Below are 11335 nucleotides of genomic sequence, written 5' to 3' on the forward strand. Positions count from 1 at the left end.
ACAATGCAGTCTCATTAATAGTAAGTGTCCATTATACAGTGAAAACAAGGCAAACATTTCCTTAGCAGAAACTACTGAAAAGTTTTCTAGACAAGTCCAAGATGTTCTTCTTGCCTTTCTGCCCCCAACCTTCCCTGGGTAACATTTAACCTTTTTCTTTCCAGTTTATGGGATTTTTGTCTGCCCTACAGATCATTAATTCTCCCTGCTTTATTCTGCTGTTATTTTGAGTGGTAAAAATTTTATACTAAAGTTTTTCACATCTCTTAATATATTTATCAGTAATGTTGTTGTGTGTTATTGACTAGAAGTAAAACAAACTTGAGTGCTAATAGGAATCGACATTACTCTCCTTTTCTCTAACTTGTAAGCAGCAAAGGAAACAGCAATGATGAACACACCAAATTCATCTGACATTTTGAGGCCAGTCTCTGATATTTCATGTACTCTGTCACAGTTTGCTAAGGGGCGTGATATTCCTAAATGTCAGACTCAAAAGCACGGCGTGTTTGCTGATCAGTACAAACATGCAATCTACCAATTTGCACGCTATACGCTTGCATGATAACTATATCACAGACAGCATGAGCCAACTACAGTTACCAACTAGGATAGCAACTCCATCCCAGCTACAGACTGGATTTTTATGGAGCAAATCCCACATTCAGCTCCTGGGAACTGACAGTGGCAGAAGTTCTATGCAAAATCCAGGAAGCAAAAAGCCCAGGTGCCCATTGAGTTCTGCTCCTTACCTGCTCTTTTTTTTTTTTACATCTCATTCACCCAGCACCTTGTTTACCATGGTCACCAAACATCCTGTGTGATTCACAGTCTTCCAGGCAGAGGGCTACTGAGAGTAAAGGAATCATTTTTGTCTTAAAGTCAGTGATTCTTTGCTGTCATACCTGTCTGGAAGATTTCAGCAGCCTAAAGAGAAAATGTGGGTTTTTTTGTGGGTTCTTGATGATTATCACTGAAGTATTCAGAGAAGTAGTTGCAAAACGCTCGCCCGAGTGCCAGCTTTTTGTATTAAAACTTGCTTTTGCCTGTAAGTCTGTTTTGGAAGCGTGCTCACTGTTTTCATCTAATGCTACAGCAATGGAAAGTAGAGGTGTATTTTGTTAAATACAAAATCCAACTGTCATTTTGAATTATATGTGAAAACAAATCTCCATACGGAGATCTACTTCACCATTTTTTCATATAAAGCTCTGATTTTCAGTCTTTCTATTCCCAATATTGACACAAAGCGAGGATTAGAAATAAAGTTAGTGAAATAATTGTTTTGCATCACTTCAAAGCATTTCGGAGTTAGCTGCATTTCACGTTGTTTTCCCTTTTCTGAATTGGTTCATTGACTGGGGACATGTTTCTGCAGGGCATCAGGAATCACGTTCCTTATGTTTAATGTGCAGCCTAGCCATCCATTTCATCCACTTTTTTTTTTTCCCCATTTCCTACCATACTTCCATTATTTGATAGAGAAGGTTTTTTGTTTGTTTGTTTAATAAAGACTTGATTATTTGCTAGTTTTGGGATGTGCCTTTTTAAAATATACTGGCATGTTATGCAAGGCTTTGGAAAGAAAACATTACTCCAAGACACAATTTTAGCAAAGCCTGTAATTTTCTGTATCCCTTTTCCCTCAATTCTCTTTAAAATTGCAGTGAAGATGTTGACATTTAAATTCGATCTTCCTTTAGAATTTTTCCAGCTCCACCTTTATTAACCCCTTCCCAAAATTAGCACACTTATGTCTGTGAGATATCAAACAGGCCATTTTGCAAGAGAACTGCAGTTAGGAAAGTTCAGTTTGACTTTCGAACATTTCCAGTTTCTTTCAAACACACCCCAGGAGGAATAAAACATGAAGTGGCACCTAAAAGTTGAAGCTAACATAAAACATCATCAGTGGTTTAAAATTCTGATCCTGGAAATGGATGCTTATATGCTTCACCACAGAACCATCACTGTTTAAGAGAGAACCAAAACTCTCAAACTCCAACTGACTTAAAGAAGAAAAAATCCTATTCTGAATTATCTTAGTGGTTGAAGCTGATGACAAGAATTGCACATCAGGACTGCCTTATTTCAATTTGAAACAGATGAAGACCTTACTCCCTACACATCAAAGTTCAGTACATGCCAGAGCATTTGATATAATTTGCAGCCAGCTACGAACACTTGTGTAGAATGAGAGCTCATTTTAAAAGACAATCTCCTTCTAGGCTCACTTCCCACTCTATTAAATAACTTCAGCTGCACACTATCTAAGCATTTAGAAGAAAAATCTTAATTGTTATTTTTTAAGTTATCTCATCGGTGGCTCTCTGGCACATCATCAAGCAACGGAGATATCCTGACCAATGCAATGTGTTTGCTTCTAACCACCTGTAGCTTTCATGTCAAAAAAGAAAAAGCTTCCAAAAAATCCAACCCAGTTAATTTAAATGAACTTGCAAAACTGACAGAAGTTATACTTTTCTGTAACATCTCTTTTAAGGAGTAAATGCAGTTCAGATTAGTGTGGGAATGAACATAAGCTCAACATGGCAGTCTTCCATGTTTGCATTTGATCACCATCTACACAAGAATGCGTGAGGAATACACGCAGCCCATTTGACAAACACCACTACTCTTGTAGTGCCAGGCATGAGGATGAGCATTGCACAGCCAGCAATAAAAAGGGCAACAGCTGCTAAAATCCCCAGCAACTATTTGTCCCAACAAATTGGGATGCTGGAAGAGAAGCGTATTACTCAATCCATTCATTTTAAATCATTCTTGTTTGTTTGTTGTTTTTGTTTTACTTACTTTACTTGTATAACTGTATATTTACTCTTTGCTTCTGATCCCAGATTCTGTTATCAAAGTCTGCATGAAATTCTCTTTCTTACAATCAGTGGCTGAGATCCACCACTAACTGCCATCTGCCTTCTCATTTCCTCCAAGTCTACTAACTACAACACATACACAGCTAGGCTTGTTTGCTCTGCTAGCTCATTTAATTTTACCTAATCGTTGCCAAATCAAACACCATTTTTACTCACATAAAGTTAAAAGAGTGACATGAGAGAAAGAGGAAAAGAACGGTTTTACTCACTTTGGATTTGTATTTTAGGTAAGATATATTTTTGCAGTCTTGCACATTTAGCGGTGATTTTACTTTTAACCTATCTCAAAACAAGATTATTTCAGTGCAGTTTGAAGGAGCACTGAAAAATCATTAATTGAGTCTTTGAATGAAGGGAAACATTACAGAAATTGTAATGCTAGCAAGAGATGATGCAGAGAACTTCGTTCCTGAGTATTTGGGAGAGAGGACTGGGGAATGCATTTCACACTTACCAGACACTTCAGTGACTACTGAGGCAGTATTTAAACAGCAGGAAAACAAAAACAGTAAGTCATCTCCACAATGACTGGCACTGCTGCAGCAGACTAGATCAGTTCTTGGAAATACAGCAGGGCTTACAAGCTCAGTTAAACATGCCAGCGTACAGCCTTGAAGCTAAGAAAGATTAATGGAGAAAGCCTGCGTGCCACCTACTCCTAGTGATGTTGGTATCAGTGCTGAAGAACAGAAAATTGATTCCAAAACCACAGCATTGTGTTCACACACAGAATGCTGGAGGTGTCATTTTCAGGAGACTAACTTCAAATTCCTTCATCACCATCACATAAACAATTTGAGGTTCAATTTGCAGTATGCATATACGTTCTTTTGCATGTCAGAAAAAAACTCAGCTGCTGTGCTAACATGGACCCTCATTGCAGTCTTTCAATACCTAAAGGGAGCCTATAGAGGGGAGGGGAATCAACTCTTTGAAAGGGTTGATAACTGCAGGACAAGGGGAAATGGTTTTAAGTTGAGGGAGGGAAGATTTAGGTTGGATGTCAGGGGGAAGTTCTTTACAGAGAGAGCGATGAGGTGCTGGAACAGCTGCCCAGAGAGGCTGTGGATGCCCCAACCCAGAGGTGTTCAAGGCCACACTGGATGGGGCCCTGGGCAGCCTGGTCTAGTATTAAATGTGGAGGTTGGTGACCCTGCCTGTGGCAGGGAGGTTGGAGATTCAGGATCCTTGAGGTCCCTTCCAACCCTGGCCATTCTGTGACCCAAAGCATGCTTGCCCCAAATGTATGAAATGTAATTCATGATTGCAAACAAAAGTTACCTTATTTCCTTTTCTTTGTGGAATGCATCTGAGCACCTAGAGAGCTGGTGCTCCTGCTTTCTGCCTAACTGTCATGGTGCAGCATGGGCTTTGCAGAATCACAGGCTGCCTGTACCACTTATGCTCCAGCAGTAACTCTGGCTTTCATGGATTTCTAAACTAGTTCAACAAACTTGTCCTAGAGGCAAAGTAATGACCAATCTGCCCTTGTCATTTTTGTCATTTCAGGAACTATATCATTGCAAAAGTCAGTTCTCACACAGGCTAAGCTTTTAAACAGTTCCCTGCTGGGGCATTAATATTTCTCCTGGGCTGTTAAATACTTGGAACACAACCCAACATATGGTCATAAGTAACAGGTGATGACCAGACATGCCTGGGGGCACTGAAGTTCCCATACTGTCCTCCAGAAAATACTATAATGCCTGTTAAGCAGTCAGTACTATTTGCAGTGCTTTCTCTGGGGCTTTCTTGTTCTTTTCTCTACTTTAACCTCCAACCAGTGACTATTGGGGATAAAATGAATTAAAATCCGTGTATCCTTCAGAGAGCTTACTATGTTTGGTGACTTGAGTTGTCCCTAGCATGAGAATAACAGTACTATTCTCAGTATTGCTGTACTACTCTTTAACAATAATTACTATTTTTTAGGAAGAAAAAAGACTCTTTTCAAAATACAACTTAAAAACAGCAGGAATTACATACCAAAGCAACATCATATTTTAATATTTGTACTTGATACAATAACTAAGAACATAGTAAATTTATGCAAGCCATTTAAAAAGAACAAAGAAAATAATTCTACTTGATGTTAAGGCAAGCACTCCATTGTAACAATTGTATTTTCCTGTTCCTAAGTGCAGCAAGACAGACTTTTGTCTTGCATTGGCAACAATAAAACACTATGCATTTCATCTTGCATTCACACTTTAAGTGACATCTCTGTAAAAACTGGGAAGTTACTTTCTTGGTACACCATCAGTGATGTCTAAAAAATTCACTTCTTATATAAAAACTGCTTGTTTCTGTACATTTGTAATAAACATTAGATGATTTAGAAACCTTCTTATATTCTGCTGGGAGAAACTTGGCAATTTTTGTGCTGAAAAGCACATTCATGTTAAGAAAGTGATAATTAGCTTTTGTAAGGATCCAGATATGGGTTCTACACTGAAAAGGTTTCTTCAAGTGAGATGAAATAGGGAGTAAACAAACAAACAAAAAGTACTCATAGGCATTATCAAACTAGTTCACTTGGTAAGATCTTCCTATCTAGCACTGTACAGTTATGTCTCAGCTTCTGCTGGGAAGGCATTCAGAAGCTGTGTCTGAAGTTAATATTCCCGTAAGATAAACGTAATAAATATTGCAGTTTTAGTCATTTTCAGAGGCTCTTGATGACACAGGTCCATTCAGCAGCCCATCCACCTTCCCTTGCTTGAGGCAGCTTAGGAACCCAAAGACAATCATCTTGCTGACCATAGAAGAAAGCAAGCCTGACTATCTCATCCACACTGATTTGAGAAGAGGTTTGGGTCTGACTTTACAAGTGTTTTGCACTCAGAGCTTCAGCTGAAATCAATGGTAGCTGAGGTAACTCAGCACTTTTTATACATAGGTTTCCTGTACAGGTTTACAGCAAGTATTTATTTCCATCTCTTTGCATTTTTCCCTATATGTATGTATTTTAATTCCCAGGAAAAACAAAACAACAACAAAAAAAAGTCAAACACATGGAAATGTTCATGGCATCTCCAGGGACAAGAACACTGCAAAAAGCCAAATAATAGGTCCTATTCATTTGAAAATTAGTCAAATGCACCTACAGTTTTAAACGATGGATAAATTGGAAATGCATTGTCTTGAAGATAAAAATAAGGGTATTGAGAATGTCTCATCAGCTGCTAATCCTACTGGCTTTGTGTGAATTACTATGCTGATACAAAAACTTCACTCTTTTTTTTGTCACTATTATTTCTGAGTGTTTTTTTTTAGGTTGATTAGTTGGGATTTTGTATGGGTTTTTTTTTGTTTATTTGGGTTTTATTTCTTGCTGGTTTTTAGGTGGATTTTGTTAGTTTGTTGGTTGGTTTGCTTTTAATGTAAGTGCTGCCTACATGGTAACTCAGACATAGAGCCTAGGCCCATTCTTCTACTGTCTTTGACAATCCTTACTCTGAAATTTTAATTCTTATTCTTGCTGAGGTTTCTGTCATTCCCAGTACAAGTTTTGGGCTCTATACACAGTGAGCACTGACTTCAGAAACTGAAATAGTTCTGCAAGACGTGGTTTCTGTGGTCTTCTAAAGGAAGACAAAATTTGATACTTACTTGTGTTATTAGAATAGTCCTATTCGCTCTTACAGTAAGTCTGAACAACATCCATAACCACCTGTTAAATTACCCCCTTATCACAAGAAGCAAGTCCTCCCCAGGAACAAACAATGTTTATAAAACTCTTAAAATTGTCATTAATATTATTAAGATCAGGCTATCGGATCACACACGAACTGAGATAACTTACAAAGCAGTAACTAAAAACTAATGTTAGATAACCTTCTGTAAGGAAACATACGTCTGTACATTAGGGAATCAGAAGACAGAAGCCCTGAGCTGACAACCCAAGCTCCCAGATGCTCTTCTGCCATGTCAAAAGGCTGCAATTTGCAGCCACTTGGCTGCAGTACAGATAGCACTGCCTTGATGCAGCAACTGAACTGGATGAAAGACTCTGTGTATGTGTGGGGAACATAAATGGGATATTAATTATTAATTTTGACAAGTCTGAATGCCTTAATAATGTATTATTTTAAGCTGCAGGGTTTTTAAAAAGCCATTGAGGCTAAAACAAGCTGACTTTGTGGCTTGGGCTCTCATTCCTCCACTTATACCAAGCGACAACAAAATAGGTTGTGACAGACTTTGGTGAGAGCGGTCTTGTTTTGTATATTTAATAAAGGGTTGATAAATACAATGTTTAAAGTATAAGGTTTGGAATAAATCAGCCAGAACACACTACGTGTTAACCAACCTGACACACAAGGCAATTTAAATTCATACTTGCACAAACTGACTCATTTGTTGATCCCCTCCTGCCTTATTACTTCCAGTAACGTAGTACCAATGCAGGTGACATTATTTTTAAACACAAATGTAGAATTGGTGCAGCAAAATGTGTCATATACTAATCCTACTTGATTCTGCAAACGATGGGAACTATGTTAGACCTCTACCATGTAACAACCAGCTGTTAGGAGAAACTGCAGGTTTCATCTGAAACTGGGAGGGACTTGAAAGTCAACAACTAAATAGAGCACAGAAATAATAATGGATATATTTTAGAACTGAAGTCAAGTTGCTTCTTCCTTTCTTCCTATGCAACTCTTGAAAGGTTTTCCAATTTGATTAATCATACTTTTTCATGTTACAATTTGTAATATCAGGATGAAGTAGAAAGTTCTCATCTCCAAGAATGGTCACAATACTATCTGTTGTCTGTGCTACCTGTTAGTTATGTCTTACCTTGAGCATTGTGATGACTGGTTTGGGTCTTTTGATGTTTTGGGGGTTTTTTTTTGTTCATTTGTTTTTGTTTGTTTTGGGTTTTTGTGTGTGTGTTTGTTTGGTTTTATAACCAATAGGAGATTCAATTGAGCAACATGTACCAAGTCACATAGTTCAAAAATTCAGTGCCAAATACATAGGAATATTTTAATGAATTTGATATTTTCTGAGTAGAAATGGAGAGAGAATTTTGGAGTTAGAGGAAACAGATGGGAAAACAAATTCTCTTCCTACTTAATTCTACCATCATCACACACAAAATGAAAGTAAAAAAAAAGCTGACCCTCCAGTTGGTCAGTAACCTAATGAAGTCTGTTCTCCTGTGGTTTTCTGCTCTATACTCTTCTGCAATTCTACTTTGCCCCAGTTTCAATGCAAACAGAGCTTGCCAGCAAATCCACTAAATCCTCACACAGCCACGGTGGTTAATGGCTTCTCAAAAGGTGCTGGAACTGGCATGAATTGGAAAGGTTGATAGACAATGTCCTCGTGTAGGTCTTGTTTCCATAGAACAGAGATAGAAAAATCAGAAAACAGCAATGTTTCATTGCAGCAAACAGGAATTTTGGAAGGAAATCAATCTTCTGTCAAAGCTGCTTGTTGCCACGGCCAAAGAACAGGTCTGCCTATGAACTTCTTCCAAAGACAATGCCCCATAGTTTCCTCTTACTTCCTAGTTAGGGTAGTATGGTTCAGTCGTGGTTGGACTCAATGATCTCTAAGGTCATTTCCAACCTGAGTGATTCTATGATTTTATGATTCTAAATTCCTTTTTTTCTCAGCAGTCACTCTTAAAATCTTAACAGCAACATCAACCTTTACGAAGACAAACAGACCATTTTCTTCTGCATAAACAATGTGCTTGCAACCAAGGATACATGCAAATGCTACATCCTTTTTGTTCCAGTTAGTAAACACTAAAGATCTCCCTATAAATAACTGTGACACATCAGTTTGCACATCTCCTTATCTTTTATCTTCAGCTCTGCTATTCCCTTGCTTCATTTCAGAAAATGTGATCTTGAAAATGAAAACAGTTCAGAACTAGGCCACCATTTTGATAAGTCTTTAAAAGACCCGAAAATACCATTTGTGCAGACATCTCTAACAAGCTTAACTAATCAGTATGTAAGGCAGCAAGTTGGCTGCTGCTGGCATCCTACCCACAGAAGCAGAGTTCTGCACCACTTATTGGTGTTGTGGTTGACCAGTCAATACTGCAGAGTACAGCAAAAATTTAAAAAGTAAAAAAAAAAAACTAGGCACTCTACTCTGCAAAAAGCAACAGGGATATCTATATAATATATATTTATTATTATTTATAGGAAGATGCAGTTAACAGGTATCAACCTATGCATAGTAAAAGAAAGGAAAAGGGAAAAAAAGAAAAAAAGAAAAAAAAGCCTGGCAATATCAGAAGATCAGCACATATCCAGCACCCTGGACTAAGGCAGCAGACAGATCTGTGATTTTTAATTGGTGCAAATTATTCACCATTCTCTGCAGCTTAGCAAATAATCTGTTTCAAGGGAAAAATAGGTGGAGTTCTGTCAACCTAATTCTCAGAAGTGGCAGTCAGAAGTCTGCATAACAATATAGCAGCTAACCTGTGTGCACACGTACATCTCATTGTCTATTTCTAGTACTGCTGGATAATGATAGCATGAAATGAAAAGAACAGTTGAAACTCAAGCTGCTAAGACAGGAAAAAACATTTCTTTAAAAAGAAAAAAAACTCACAATAATGAACTCACAATAAGCATTAACCCCTAAATTATCTGAAACAATAAGAAGAGCATTCAGTTAGGTATGATTAGTAGAATTCCCTATACAGTAATTTTCATTAAATCTAATATTAATTGGATAATACCTAGCATTACCAATTAAGCCTAATATTACCCAACCCTTTATTATTAAAGCAGAGCTAGCTTTAAACCGCATCCTAAGACCTGTAAAGGCAAGAATCTTGGTCATCTTCTACCAAGCACTGCTAGTCTCAAGTCTGTAAAACACATTCTTAAAATGGATTCAGCCAAGCCCTGAAGCACGTGCATAATTCTGAGCCCTGCTGGAGATCCAGAACTTCAGAGCATGCTTTTAGAACAGGATTTTTTGCCAAAGTAAAGGCTGAGATTTAACAGGAACAAAGCAATCTAAAATTTAAGCAAAGCCCTAAAAATAGCTGTTTCTTTTGTGAGGAAAGTATTGTCGGCTTCTTCCTGTATGTTCAATTAATCAAAAAAAAAAAAAAAAAAAATCCTTTTAAGCAAGGATTAAATTGCAGTTAATACCAAAAAACCTTAGCAACATAGACTATTTAAATGGCTTTTAGACTGAATAAACTTCTGCCTGTTTTTATACCCAATTCTGAACACAAGAATTATTTCCCAGTCACATCTGAAAGATGCATTATAAGTGAAATAAACGTACCTTCATCTTTCTCTGTATGATACAACATTCTTCTGATGTTGTTAACCACGCTTCAAACACTGGAGGAAACTGCTTACTCCTTAAAGCATCCTGCTACAAAACTGGAAGACTTTTACCTTCTAAATACACTGCTAAAAAATCTGAATCACAAGAGTCTGTGGTAGACATTTGTATTAGGCCAAGTTGTGTCCTGCTCAATACACAAAGTTAACTCACAGCTTTGAGAGCTAAGCAGACAAATGTGTCACCCACGGAGATAAAATAGAATCAGTAGGCACAAACACCTGAAATGTTGCCCAGCTGATTCCTGCCCCAGGCATTCAGAGGTGCAGTCTGACCCAGCCCCCAGCAAACTGCTTCTAGATATCTCCAGCCAATTCACTTTGATTTCACATTATGCAATGAGAACAGGAAAGAAGTTTCTCTGTTTACAGACACATATTTACAGTGTTCATTCTTCTTTTTGGATAAGAGTTCAGCTATAATCCGTATCTTTTGTTCAATTACAGATATGAAGTCAGAAGATTTCACATTTCCCAGACTCGACTCCAATGAAGCAGTTAGCAGGTGTGCTGCAGATGGCTCAGCATTGGCACGCGGCTCCACACAGGTGTTTTATTTTACATTTTGTGCTAGCCAGCACAAAATCCAGTCTTCTGGGAGCTGAGATCCATGTTTGGTCCTGAAGAGCAGGAATCTTCCTCGCTTCCTCTCTCACTACCAGAAGAGGCTACAGCTTTATTTATAAAAAGATTAAGCTATGAGCCCTGAAATGTTTGGGTTAGATATTAGGAGGAAGTTTTTCACACACAGGGTGGTGAGGCACTAGAACAGGTTGCCCAAGGAGGCTGTGGATGCCCCATCCCTGGAGGCATTCAAGGCCAGGCTGGATGTGGCTCTGGGCAGCCTGGTTTGGTGGTTGGCAACCTGCACATAGCACAAGACGATCATTGTGGTCATTTTCAACCTGGGCCATTCTATGAAATGTAATACAGAACATGTAGATTACCTAGGGAAAGTCCATGTCAGTGAATGGAGGAGTAATCTGTGCGCTAAATGCCACCCAAGTACGTCAGAACATGGCAGACTGTAGAGGAGATGTACTGACATAATCATATTATCAACACATTATCCTGAATGGAACCTATATAAAGCACAGTTCTGAG

This window comes from Lagopus leucura, unplaced genomic scaffold (genome assembly GCF_019238085.1).
Source record: "Lagopus leucura isolate 7727_CA_CO unplaced genomic scaffold, USGS_WTPT01 Super-Scaffold_100026, whole genome shotgun sequence".
In the NCBI taxonomy this organism is placed as follows: domain Eukaryota; kingdom Metazoa; phylum Chordata; class Aves; order Galliformes; family Phasianidae; genus Lagopus; species Lagopus leucura.